Consider the following 13,473-nt stretch of genomic DNA (forward strand, 5'->3'; position numbering starts at 1 on the left):
GGGAGAAATGAAAGGCAGGCATATGGGTACAGGCTAATATTATACATAATGGATGAGAATGACCATGACTGGTGAAAGAGAAATTAAATTTTTTTTTTTTTTGTATTTTCAAGACAGGGTCCTACTCTGTAGCCTTGGCTGCCCTAGAATGTAGTGCATAGACCACACTGGCCTAGAACCCACCCACCTCTGCCTCCTGGGTAGATTAAAGGTATGTGCCACAAAGCTTAGCAATTTCTTAATTTTTTAAAAGAAAAAGTACTTATAAAGATTGGACAGGTTGTCACTTACTTCTGTGGTGTCCAGCCTTTCCTGGTATAGTATGATGTTGCTTTGAATCTGGAGTCTAAGCCTGCTTTAGTTACTAACTGAGAGGTTACAGGTCCTCCATTTAGAGTGCCAGACACTGTTCTCAGAACTGTATCAAGGAAACAATGCAAAGTGGGCAGTACTCTAATCTCAATTAGAACTATATCAAATTAATTCATTCAAAACCTAAGGCAACAGTGAAAAGTGGGTGGTACTCCAATCTCAATTTGATGAGAAGCTAAGGCACTCCCCATGTAGTAAAGAATACTGCGAAAAATAGGGGGGTCACTAGCTTTCTGAAGAACTGTGTCCAGGGAAGTATCTATCCTCTTTGAGCACTGAGATTAATAGGTTGGCCAGGCTAACTGTCTGGTCATTGTGACTACTCTCCATGTGATCAAGATTAATTGATCACCGAGAATACAGCTCAGATGGTAGACTGTTTGCTTAGCATGCACAAAAACCTTGGGTTCCATCCCTAATACAACATAAGATCGGGTGTCGTGGGCAAGCCTACAATCCTAGTGATTGAGCAGTAGAAACAGGCAGATCAGGGAGATCAAGTTATCCTTAGTTACTTGGCAAGTTCAAAACCAGCCTGGGATATGTGAGAACCCGTCTTAGTGGGGGAGGGGAGATGGAAGTCAGTTCCTACTCATATTCAACTTTTATCCCAACAGCATGGCTCTTTGTCCCTTGTAGACTGCACGTCAGCTCAGGGAGGTGAACAATCCCTGGGAGAAAGTATGTTGCACTTTGGTTTCCACCACCAGCTCTGTGCATGGAGCAAGTCATCCCAAACACACTTATGGGGAGACTGGAAAGCAATTCAATCCATCTGGTGTTTCTCAAGACCTGTGAGACATGACACTGCTCTGTGTATGCTGATGATGGCAGAATCTTTGCTGGTGTTGCCATCACACTCAAACAGCAGGAAAAAGGAGCTAGCTGATGCCTCTGTGCTGTGAAAGGCTCTGCCTTACTCTTGTCTCCAGTAGCCCAGCTCGATGCTGATCTTCTCTTAGGAGCCAGACTATGCCATGAATGATGGCGTTTCGGGCTCTGCTAGGCCTGGAACTTGTTGCACAGTGGGAGGCAGGCATTTTGTCTTTTTTTTTGTTCCCATTATGTAAGACCACCACTGTTTATCTGCACCATATTTTTACAAGGGTTGTTCTAAGGTTTGGCAGATAGAAGGGAATATTTCATGAGGAAGGGTTCATAAAGAACACAGCCTTAAATGAAGTTTCTGTAGGACACCTAAAAGGTGTTCATTCTGAGAAAATTTAATGATTTTTCTTTATTGTTCACATTCACTGGATTGAGATGAGAGGCAGATAGTGAGCCAAGAACTATTACTACCTCTTACTTTATGTTTTAAAGAAACCAAAATATATCTTGTTGTCCCTAGAGAATATTTACCTTTATCTCATCTTGGCAAATACTTTTAAAACCTCTTCTGTCACGGAGCAGATCCTTGTCTTTGGAAAGTTCTGTCTCTCCATGAGCCAAGTTAAAACTTGCAGTGTCATTTTAACCGGCTCATGGCTGACGCTGAGATGCTTATGAATGGGATATTTCATGAAGGTATAGTTGGCAAGATGTAATGAAGTTCCAACTGTGCTAAAAATTAGTTCTTTATTCAAATATTATTTTATCGTTAGCTCTCAGGGCATTGTAATCTAACAGCTACCACATAAATCTGGAAACTAATAAAATGGCTTCAGTGCAAATGAGACATCACTTCACAGTGAGTTGTTTTAAAGTTGATTAATGTTACCGCTTACAGAGAACTTTCATTTACTGGGGATCAATCCCAGTGCCTTGCTCGTGTTAAAGGAGGATCCTATCACTGTTATAACAGCAGCCTAAGAACTCTCTCCTGAACAGACCACTTCTGTGGTCTGGATGGGTGTTTAACACGCATCATACATATTTAACCCATTGCTGCCTGACCGAGCCTCTTTTTTTTTTTTTTTTTTTTTTGGTTCTTTTTTTTCGGAGCTAGGGACGGAACCCAGGGCCTTGCGCTTCCTAGGTAAGCGCTCTACCACTGAGCTAAATCCCCAGCCCCCTGACCGAGCCTCTTTTTTTTTTTTATTAACTTGAGTATTTCTTATATACATTTCGAGTGTTATTCCCTTTCCCGGTATCCGGGCAAGCATCACCCTCCCCCCTCCCCTTCCTTATGAGTGTTCCCCTCCCAACCCTCCCCCCATTGCTGCCCTCCCCCCACCAGTCTAGTTCACTGGGGGTTCAGTCTTAGCAGGACCCAGGGCTTCCCCTTCCACTGGTGCTCTTACTAGGATATTCATTGCTACCTATGAGGTCAGAGTCCAGGGTCAGTCCATGTATAGTCTTTAGGTAGTGGCTTAGTCCCTGGAAGCTCTGGTTGCTTGGCATTGTTGTACATATGGGGTCTCGAGCCCCTTCAAGCTCTTCCAGTTCTTTCTCTGATTCCTTCAACGGGGGTCCTATTCTCAGTTCAGTGGTTTGCTGCTGGTATTCGCCTCTGTACTTGCTGTATTCTGGCTGTGTCTCTCAGGAGCGATCTACATCTGGCTCCTGTCGGTCTGCACTTCTTTGCTTCATCCATCTTGTCTAATTGGGTGGCTGTATATGTATGGGCCACATGTGGGGCAGGCTCTGAATGGTGTTCCTTCTGTGTCTGTTTTAATCTTTGCCTCTCTCTTCCCTGCCAAGGGTATTCTTGTTCCCCTTTTAAAGAAGGAGTGAGGCATTCACATTTTGATCATTCGTCTTGAGTTTCATTTGTTCTAGGCATCTAGGGTAATTCAAGCATTTGGGCTAATAGCCACTTATCAATGAGTGCATACCATGTATGTCTTTCTGTGATTGGGTTAGCTCACTCAGGATGATGTTTTCCAGTTCCAACCATTTGCCTACGAATTTCATAAAGTCGTTGTTTTTGATAGCTGAGTAATATTCCATTGTGTAGATGTACCACATTTTCTGTATCCATTCCTCTGTTGAAGGGCATCTGGGTTCTTTCCAGCTTCTGGCTATTATAAATAAGGCTGCGATGAACATAGTGGAGCACGTGTCTTTTTTATATGTTGGGGCATCTTTTGGGTATATGCCCAAGAGAGGTATAGCTGGATCCTCAGGCAGTTCAATGTCCAATTTTCTGAGGATCCTCCAGACTGATTTCCGGAATGGTTGTACCAGTTTGCAATCCCACCAACAATGGAGGAGTGTTCCTCTTTCTCCATATCCTCACCAGCATCTGTTGTCCCCTGAGTTTTTGATCTTAGCCATTCTCACTGGTGTGAGGTAAAATCTCAGGGTTGTTTTGATTTGCATTTCCCTTATGACTAAAGATGTTGAACATTTCTTTAGGTGTTTCTCAGCCATTCGGCATTCCTCAGCTGTGAATTCTTTGTTTAGCTCTGAACCCCATTTTTAATAGGGTTATTTGTCTCCCTGCGGTCTAACTTCTTGAGTTCTTTGTATATTTTGGATATAAGGCCTCTATCTGTTGTAGGATTGGTAAAGATCTTTTCCCAATCTGTTGGTTGCCGTTTTGTCCTAACCACAGTGTCCTTTGCCTTACAGAAGCTTTGCAGTTTTATGAGATCCCATTTGTCGATTCTTGATCTTAGAGCGTAAGACATTGGTGTTTTGTTCAGGAAATTTTTTCCAGTGCCCATGTGTTCCAGATGCTTCCCTAGTTTTTCTTCTATTAGTTTGAGTGTGTCTGCTTTGATGTGGAGGTCCTTGATCCACTTGGACTTAAGCTTTGTACAGGGTGATAAGCATGGATCGATCTGCATTCTTCTACATGTTGACCTCCAGTTGAACCAGCACCATTTGCTGAAAATGCTATCTTTTTTCCATTTGATGGTTTTGGCTCCTTTGTCAAAAATCAAGTGACCATAGGTGTGTGGGTTCATTTCTGGGTCTTCAGTTCTATTCCATTGGTCTATCTGTCTGTCTCTGTACCAATACCATGCAGTTTTTATCACTATTGCTCTGTAATACTGCTTGAGTTCAGGGATAGTGATTCCCCCTGAAGTCCTTTTATTGTTGAGGATAGCTTTAGCTATCCTGGGTTTTTTGTTATTCCAGATGAATTTGCAAATTGTTCTGTCTAACTCCTTGAAGAATTGGATTGGTATTTTGATGGGGATTGCATTGAATCTGTAGATTGCTTTTGGTAAAATGGCCATTTTTACTATATTAATCCTGCCAATCCATGAGCATGGGAGATCTTTCCATCTTCTGAGGTCTTCTTCAATTTCCTTCTTCATTGTCTCCCCCCCCCCCTTCATTGTCTTGAAGTTCTTATTGTACAGATCTTTTACTTGCTTTGTTAAAGTCACACCGAGGTACTTTATATTATTTGGGTCTATTATGAAGGGTGTCGTTTCCCTAATTTCTTTCTCGGCTTGTTTCTCTTTTGTATAGGGGAAGGCAACTGATTTATTTGAGTTAATTTTATACCCAGCCACTTTGCTGAAGTTGTTTATCAGCTTTAGTAGTTCTCTGGTGGAACTTTTGGGATCACTTAAATATACTATCATATCATCTGCAAATAGTGATATTTTGACTTCTTCTTTTCCGATCTGTATCCCCTTGACCTCCTTTTGTTGTCTGATTGCTCTGGCTAGAACTTCAAGAACTATATTGAATAAGTAGGGAGAGAGTGGGCAGCCTTGTCTAGTCCCTGATTTTAGTGGGATTGCTTCAAGTTTCTCTCCATTTAGTTTAATGTTAGCAACTGGTTTGCTGTATATGGCTTTTACTATGTCCAGGTATGGGCCTTGAATTCCTATTCTTTCCAGGACTTTTATCATGAAGGGGTGTTGAATTTTGTCAAATGCTTTCTCAGCGTCTAATGAAATGATCATGTGGTTTTGTTCTTTCAGTTTGTCTTTTAAAAGGAGCAGTGTAAGATTGCTTCCCAGCCTCAGTCTAGAGGAGGAGACGTTCCATTTACAGGAATGGTCGCAGCTGAGACAGAACTCTAGAGTCAGACTTGTGATCTCCCTCTGAGCTTCCCCTGCACTAAAGAACAGTCTTTCTTTAGCATTTCCTTGAATGTAGGAAGTCTTTTAATTTCTACTAAATGAGGTAGAAATGTGAGCTTCTCTGTACAAGCATACATACCCATATGCATACACACAGAGGCACACACACAAACACACGCATATGTTTTGGAGCAGACAGTGGCCACATAGACACTATCCATGTGTGGTGGACATTTAATATACATTCCACACATCTCCACGTAAAATTACAATTTCAGCATTTTCAAAGAGTTGTTATTTCAAGAAGCAATGCAGGCAATCTTTCATAGATTCAGCTGAGAGAACTGCTCTGCAAGAGCATTCGAGTTAAGTGGGATTCATATTTATTATGGAATTTTATTAACTTCAACCATTTAAAGTGGAACAGTAAACAGTGAACGACAATGGCTTTTAATAGCATCGCATAGTAGGACAAATTCTTTTCCTGAATGACTGAAACTGGATGAATAAATAGGAAAAAAATACTCCGGTAAGAATTTGCATTTTTCATTTTAGACAGGCTCTTACTGAGTGACTCAAGCTGTCTTTGAACTTATGGATTCTCCACGTTCAGCCTCTAAAGTAAGGATGTAAGCGCTCTCTCTCTCTCTCTCTCTCTCTCTCTCTCTCTCTCTCTGTGTGTGTGTGTGTGTCTCTGTCTCTCTGTCTCTGTCTCTCTGTCTCTCTCTCTCTTTTCTTCTCTTTTCTCTCCCTCCTCCCCTCTCTTTCTGAGACAGTTTTTCACTCTATTGTCTGAGCTAGCCTTGAACACTCCACAATATTCCACCTCCTGTATCAGGCTCCAGAGTTCTGGGATTCCAGGTGTGGACCACTGTGGCTGACTACATTTGACTTTTTCAAGGCACGGTGGTCAATAATGAAAAGTCACAGTACTATTTAAAGTGTTATAAACAAAACACTGGCTCAGGATGACTTTGGTCTATTACTGTTTGTGTTTTCATAGTCTTCGAAGCACATAAAATTATAAACACATATTATTTTTATAGCATCTCATTAAACACTTTTCACCATTGGCTGGATTCTAAACTTTACTTTCCCAGAAATTTTCTTCTTTTCTAATTGCTCCTATTTCTTCTCAGTTCTCTTTCTCATAGTAAGTCAGTATGTAGGTGGAAACAGTTTTCAAGGATGAATGGATTAGAGTAACAAATGTAACATACAAGTTAAAGACACAGAGTTGGGTGTGGTGGCAAAGCCTGTGATGCCAGAACTCAAGGAAAGCAGGCAAAGTCACAAGTTGAGGCCAGCCTGAGCTATGGAGCATGTCAAACTTTGTGAAAACCAGCTAGGCTAACAAACCCTACCCCACCCACAATCCCTTCCCAAACACACACACACACACACACACAGAGAGAGAGAGAGAGAGAGAGAGAGAGAGAGAGAGACAGAGACAGAGACAGAGACAGAGACAGGGAGACAGAGAGACAGAGAGACAGAGAGACAGAGAGACAGAGAGACACACACAGAGAGAGAGACAGACACAGAGACACAGAGACAGAGAGAGACAGAGAGACAGACACAGACACAGAGACACAGAGACAGAGAGAGAGACAGAAACAGAGAGAGAGCCAAGGTGAACATAAATTTGTAGACACATCTAGTTAAGACATAATAACCAATATGATATTTCAAGGTTAAGAAACAAAAACTGTATATTCCAGAACTCAAACTCTCTATATGTGACTAAGTACACATGAGCTAATAATGTAGTATCATGGCAATAAAAATCACGATTTAAGTATAAAAGGTAAATAGAACAATTAGAAGACAAGAGTGATCTTCCGAGCTGTAACTCTTCCCTCTCTCCAGTGTGCTTACGGCTTTTGTTACAGTTACAGAGCTTTGTCCACTCTGGGGCCTGATAAGGGAAATTTAGAAAAGTTGAATGAGATGGGAAACAATAAGAATATAGATGCATTTAAACACAAGAACGTTTATTTGTCCAGGAATTCTTACAGATGTCGTAGTTGTTTACTTTGGAAGAATGACTAAAAAGTTGAATGTCTGAAGTTAAACTATACAAGAAAGTACTTACTAATTGTTTTTTTTTTTTAAAGAATTGATTTTCCTCAGTGTAAGAAACCTGCAGAGCAGAGACAGACACCAGACACGGGAGCCTATGCTAGTCATGAGAACCACTGTTCCAAAAGGAAGGGTTGGGAGGTACCCGGAGAAGCACAATAAGGATAATTACAGTTGAGAAACTGTCCTGGGAGAAAAGGCTAAAATAACAGTGGCGTTTCAGCTGGAAGAGAGAAAGCAGCACTTTGTCTCCACGGTCGAGGAGAACAGAAGATGTGTTCCACAGTTTCCGTCTCCTGCCAATCACAATATGACAGTGAAAACAAAGGCCATGAATTGGTTCTCTACCAAGTCCAGTAACAGCCCATGTAGACAAAAAGACTTTCAACTCCACATTAATGACATAAATGTAAGACTGGAGGTGGAAAATAGTCCCATCTTGAAGGTGGAGGACAGTTCCAGTCTGAAGTTGGAGGAGGGTCCCATCCTGGAGGTGGAGGACAGTCCCATCTTTGGGTTAATTTGGGTAGATTTTCCTCTTGTCTGAGTAGAGGAAGTTCTACCTCATAATGATTTGTTTATCCCTGATCCAGAGGGAGCATAATTAATGTAACCTCAGCATGGGTGACAGATAAGAGTGTGGGAACAGTCTTAATACTTTGTATTTCTTCGTAGAGACCTTTCTTCAACTGCAAGGGGATTTCCTGGGTGGTTCTGGGGAGAAAAGGAGGTCTCTAATGAGAAGAGTTCTTTATTTAACATCCACACAATAAGAGCAATAACATCAACCAAAAACATCTATGCTAGGCATAATGACATGGGCTCTGTACTCAGGAGACAGAGGTTGAAGGTGAGCCCTGAAGAATGGAGAGATGGATCAGTGGTTAAGAGTGCTTGCTGCTGCCTTTCCTCTAGTGGCAGCCATCAGGTGAGCCAAGATGGGTGCATACAAATAAATCCAGGAGCTGTGGAGGAAGAAGCTGTCTGACGTGATGTGCTTTCTTCTAAGGGTCCGCTGCTGGCAATACCGCCAGCTCTTTGCGCTGCACGGGGCTTCCCACCCAGCCTAATAAAGCGAGAAGGCTGGGATACAAGGCTAAGCAAGGTTATGTCATTTACAGGATTTGTGTCTGCCATGGAGGTCACAAGCGCCCAGTTCCTAAGGGTGCAACATGGCAAGCCTGTCCACCATGGTGTTAACCAGCTGAAATTTGCCCGAAGCCTTCAGTTTGTTGCTGAGCAGAGAGCTGGGCACCATTGTGGGGCTTTGAGAGTCCTGAATTCCTACGGGATTGGTGAAGATTCCACATATAAATTTTTCGAGGTTATCCTCATTGCTCCATTCCATAAAGCTATCAGAAGAAATCCTGACACCCAATGAATCACCAAACCAGTCCACAAGCACAGGGAGATTGCGTGGGCTGACATCTGCTGGCTGCAAAAGCCGTGGCCTTGGAAAGGGCCACAAGTTCCACCACACTATTGGTGGATCTCGCCGTGCTGCCTGGAGAAGGCGCGATACTTTTCAGCTTCACCGTTACCGCTAATACACGTAATATTAGTAAAATTAGGACAGTCAAACAAACAAACAAACAAACAAAAAAAGTGCTTGCTGCTCTTCTAGAGGATGCAAATTCAGTTTCCATGTCAGATGGCTCTCAACTGCCTGTAAGTCCAGCTTTAGGTCATCTGACACCCCCTTCTGGCCTCCTCAGGTAACCATACATGTGGCATATATTCATACAAACACACACATACACATAAGATCACAGAAAAGTATACCTAAAACAACCAGCCTAAACTTCCTGTTAAGGCTTTGTCTCAAAAAAGAAAGAGAATTTACAGCACTTGGGAGAGAGAAGCCAGGCAGATATCTGTGAGTTCAAGGCCAGTCTGATTTATACAGAGAGTTCCAAGCAACCTTGGACTTGGGGCTACACACACAAAACTCAAAGCCCAAACACACACATTAAAAAACAAAACAAAAACAAAAACAAGAACAAAAACAAAAAACAAAAAAACAGGGTTGGGGATTTAGCTCAGTGGTAGAGAGCTTGCCTAGCAAGCGCAAGGTCCTGGGTTCGGTCCCCAGCTCCGAAAAAAAAAAATGACCTAAAGAAGAAGAAAATCACCAAACATACGTGTCCCCCCCCAAATGTAATAGTATGTGGTTCTTTTCTACACATGGAAGTGACCAGAAGAAAGTGTTAACCTGTGGTGAGAACTCTCTATTTCTAACCACTGTGAGAAAGCAGAAATGGGCTTATAGGACACACTATAAACCTATTTCCCAAGAAACACCATGAAGCAAAAATCACAAAAAGTCCACTTAAAATGGCTTATGAACTCTTTTATATTTAAGTCTTTACAGATTTGTGGGGCTTGCTAGACAACACCAACTCTCTAAGCAGGCCTGGCTTTTGAAAGACACTGGCTGGTGTCCCGGCCACATCTTCCAGGGACTCCACTCAATACCTGGGTTGGTGTTCTTAAGAAATGCCCACGTAAGGGCTGTCTGATGCCTCAAAGCTGAAGCCAGAAATTAGAAGCCAATACTTTTTGCTAGAAATTTGACTTTTAAAACAAACTTGAAATAAAGAAATGATTTGGGTCAAACTAATCAATGTTAGTGGGGACCAAGTCTGGTTAGGGAAGGTGACCCTTAGGAGTTTAGATTGGATGTTTCTTTAAAAAAGATTAGAGCATTCAAGACCCTGCGGCTAGATAGCTGTCTACCTACATGACTCTCCTGTGGTTTTCTCTAACCTTAGTTTATTTCCATTGCATATTGAACTTTGCTGTTGAATTAAGGGAAGGGATGTTGGTACCAGTACTTGTAGGGATGAGATGTTTCCCTCCTCACAACATCAGAACACAAATCCTCTGTGGGCAGTGAGTAACTGGGGTCCTGAGTGCAGGAAGTAATTTGGTCTTAGCTTAGAAAAAGACCCAGCTTCAGTCCTACCCACAGTCGGGCCAGGTCAGAGCAAATAGTTTCCAGGGTCTGACCCAGGTTTTAACCACACTGTTCTGACCCATTTCTTGTGGTGTGTTCCAGTCCTTCTGATGCGACTGTTACCTCCTCCCTGTCATCAGGGCTGCTTTTCTACCTTTAGAACAGAAAGTTCTTTTTTCCTCTGACTATTTTGCAAAATGAATACAAAGAAAGGTTGCAACCACTCTTAAATGGACTTTGTCTATAGATTTTTAGAATCACTGGCTCTATGGACATCATGGAATGATGCAAGATGCCACCACGAAAGGTTTAATTCATACCTAAAATGTTGCCATTGTCCTGGGTAATGATATATAATTAAGTTGCTGACTGGGTTCTCATGCTTTTCTATCAGTGATTCACAGGCTGTTGTCAGAGAACTGAACTCATTTTGTTAAAGCCCTTGTTTGAAATACCCAACAAACAGGGTTTTCTTGATCCATCGGATCATCAAGGTAATTCGTGTGTTTTTGTAAAAACCTGAGCAGATGCCAGGTTCCCGCTACACCCAGTATAGCTTTCCAGAAATATTTATGATGTTCCCATATAAGACTATGAGAGAGAGAGAGAGAGAGCAAGAAAGAGAGACAGACAGACAAACAGAGAGACAGAGAGACAGAAAGACAGAGACAGACAGAGAGAGAGGGAGAGGGAGTGAGAGAAAGACACACACACAGAAAGAGACAGAGACAAAGAGAGACAGAGAGAGGAGAAGGAGACTGAGCTCTAGACACATTTACTGTTGTGTATTCCATATTGATGTTGAAGATAAACATAGGTTACAGAATATAAAGGCTTATCATTTCCAAAGATAGTATTAATATCCCAAGAGTGGGTCTCGTTGTTCAGTAGAGAATGGATACACAGAGTAACTTGTTCCATGGTAGCTGTTCTTTCACAAGGCCTTTGTGGATGAACAGCCTAACAGCACGGGCCAAGGTCTGCTGACAGAAACTCTTAGAATACAAGAGTCTATTACTGGGCTTGCGAGCTGGCTCAGCAGATTAGGAGCAGTGAGGAACAAAGGCTGTAAGTGGGCAGACTGTTCTATGTAGAATGGTTTTACTACCTTAGATCCCTGGTGATGGGTAAAAAGAAACCTGGAAAGGTCTGAACAACACACACACCTTCTTCATTTTGGTTTGTGTGGGAAAGGGTCTTGCTGGGGATCCCTGATTGGATGGGAAACTCCTGCTCCAGCTTTCCAAGTACTGGGATTACGGGCATGTGCCACTATGTACAACTACAACGTAAGCACTATAAAGGTGTGATTTGCCTTTGAGACTTAATGTCGTGGCACGTAGAAGCACAATTTTTACAAAAAGAAATGAGAAAAGAAAAACCAACCCAGAAATTAACTCAGTTATTTTCTGAAGACATTTTCAACTTCAAAAAAAATTGAATATGTATCTCACAGCTGCTTGGACAATTACGGTTGAGAGGCCAGTCAGATGTGTTGGGTTTTACAGGTCTGAGAGTAAAGGAAAGAAAGGAGGCAGGCTTAAAGTGCTTTTTCACTTGTGGGGGAAAAATAATAAGGCATGGATCTGTGTTTCATTAGAGATGGACCTTTTATTCATGTCAGAGACAGACCCGTGTTCCACAGATTCTAGAGAATTTCTTTCAGCCATGACTTGAGTTTCATAATGACTACTGAAGCCCAAATTACAAATTTAAACTGAAAGTTCCTGATCTAACTCTCTTAGTCCAAGAGTTTCAGGGTACTGCCGAAATTACGAGTCGCGTATTTTTACAATGTCGAACCACAGCCTCTATGGGAAGAGAAGTAACAATAGATATTTTCTTCCACTGCTAAGATCAGCTGGGGAAACAATAGAAAAACGGAGATAATTATCTTGTCATCACGACAAGAACTTTCTAGAACCAGGCAGGTAGAGGCAGATCCCGCTCTGGGGCTCCCAAGCCTAGTAAAAGTGTTCTAGAACGTGTGACCTAGTTTTCAAGAAAAACGCTGACTTACTCTAACCTGTGGCCAGTTCTGCGAGTCACTGCATTTGAATAACTAACTGCCTTTAGCTGAAATGCAAATGACAGCATTCTCAGGGACAGGATATGATGCACACAGGAGCCTTGCTCTGCAAGCCTTTCCTCTATTAGCCTATCGTATATATCAACACTCTTATTACTGTCACTGAGCTAATCTTCTCATCTCAGGAACGCTCAAGTATTGCTTGTATTTTATAGAAGAACAAAGCAAGATTCAGCTAAATCAAATGTGAGTGCAACTGTTAGAGTTTGGATAGAATTATCCCTTTGCCTGCTCATTGGTTTAGGAATACAAGAAACTGGCAAGTAGGGAACCAGTTGTTGATCGACAGTACTTATCTGGTGTCCCTTTGACCACTGAGAAATAGATTCAAGTTCATTCCCTGAAGCTTGCAAGAATTTTCTTTTTACGTTTACAAACAAGACAAAAGATTTAGACTGTTAGTGTTGCCACTGTTTGCAATCCATATTGAAATCAACATTGTAGAAAAAGCAATAGACTCGGGCCTTTGAGTCACAATGAAAGCTTGGGACCCACAAATGATTTGGGGTTAAAACCATGAATACTTTTTCCCCTATCCAGAAGATTGGTTGTGTATAGATCGGTCAGGGTTTAAACACTAGGTTCCCGACTTGTGTTGCTTAGAGAGTCTGTGGAAGTTTGGTTTAGGAGGCAGGAGTAGTTCTCTGGGATCCCTGTTGAAGGTGACATCCACTTCTGTTCCTGAGCTCAAGGGTTCTGCTTTATGATCCAGCATGGTATGATAGCAGCAGCCACAAACTCTGGCCATTGTGGAAATTTGAACTGTCCAGCCATCTTCTTTGAACTCTTTAAGTTGCTTCTGTTGTGTGTTTGCCCCTGTAAGGAGCAGTAACTGACACACTAAGGAACTCAGGATAGACTATTTCGACTTGGTCTCCCTTTAAATGGAAACAATTCATTTTATGTCTGAATGAATTAAAAAGAAATAAAGAGGAAAGAAACATGATTGCTCTTAGGTATGGTGGAGGAGAAAGTCTATTTTATATATGTGGGAGAGAATAGCCAGAGTCAGGGGCATCTAGGAGACGCCAGAGTGGACGTGAGTG

The 13,473-nt window shown here is 41.9% G+C and overlaps 1 long non-coding RNA gene and 1 pseudogene across 1 annotated transcript in view; one reads left to right on the top strand and one right to left on the bottom strand.

The window, feature by feature from the left end:
- Positions 1 to 13,473, bottom strand: part of LOC108349074 (uncharacterized) — a 47,956-nt gene that overhangs the window by 13,694 nt on the left and 20,789 nt on the right. The gene's annotated exons all lie outside the window — the stretch shown is intronic.
- Rpl15-ps15 (ribosomal protein L15, pseudogene 15) lies at positions 8,321 to 8,929 on the top strand (annotated as a pseudogene).

Source organism: Rattus norvegicus, chromosome 20 (assembly GCF_036323735.1).
Source record: "Rattus norvegicus strain BN/NHsdMcwi chromosome 20, GRCr8, whole genome shotgun sequence".
Lineage (NCBI taxonomy): Eukaryota > Metazoa > Chordata > Mammalia > Rodentia > Muridae > Rattus > Rattus norvegicus.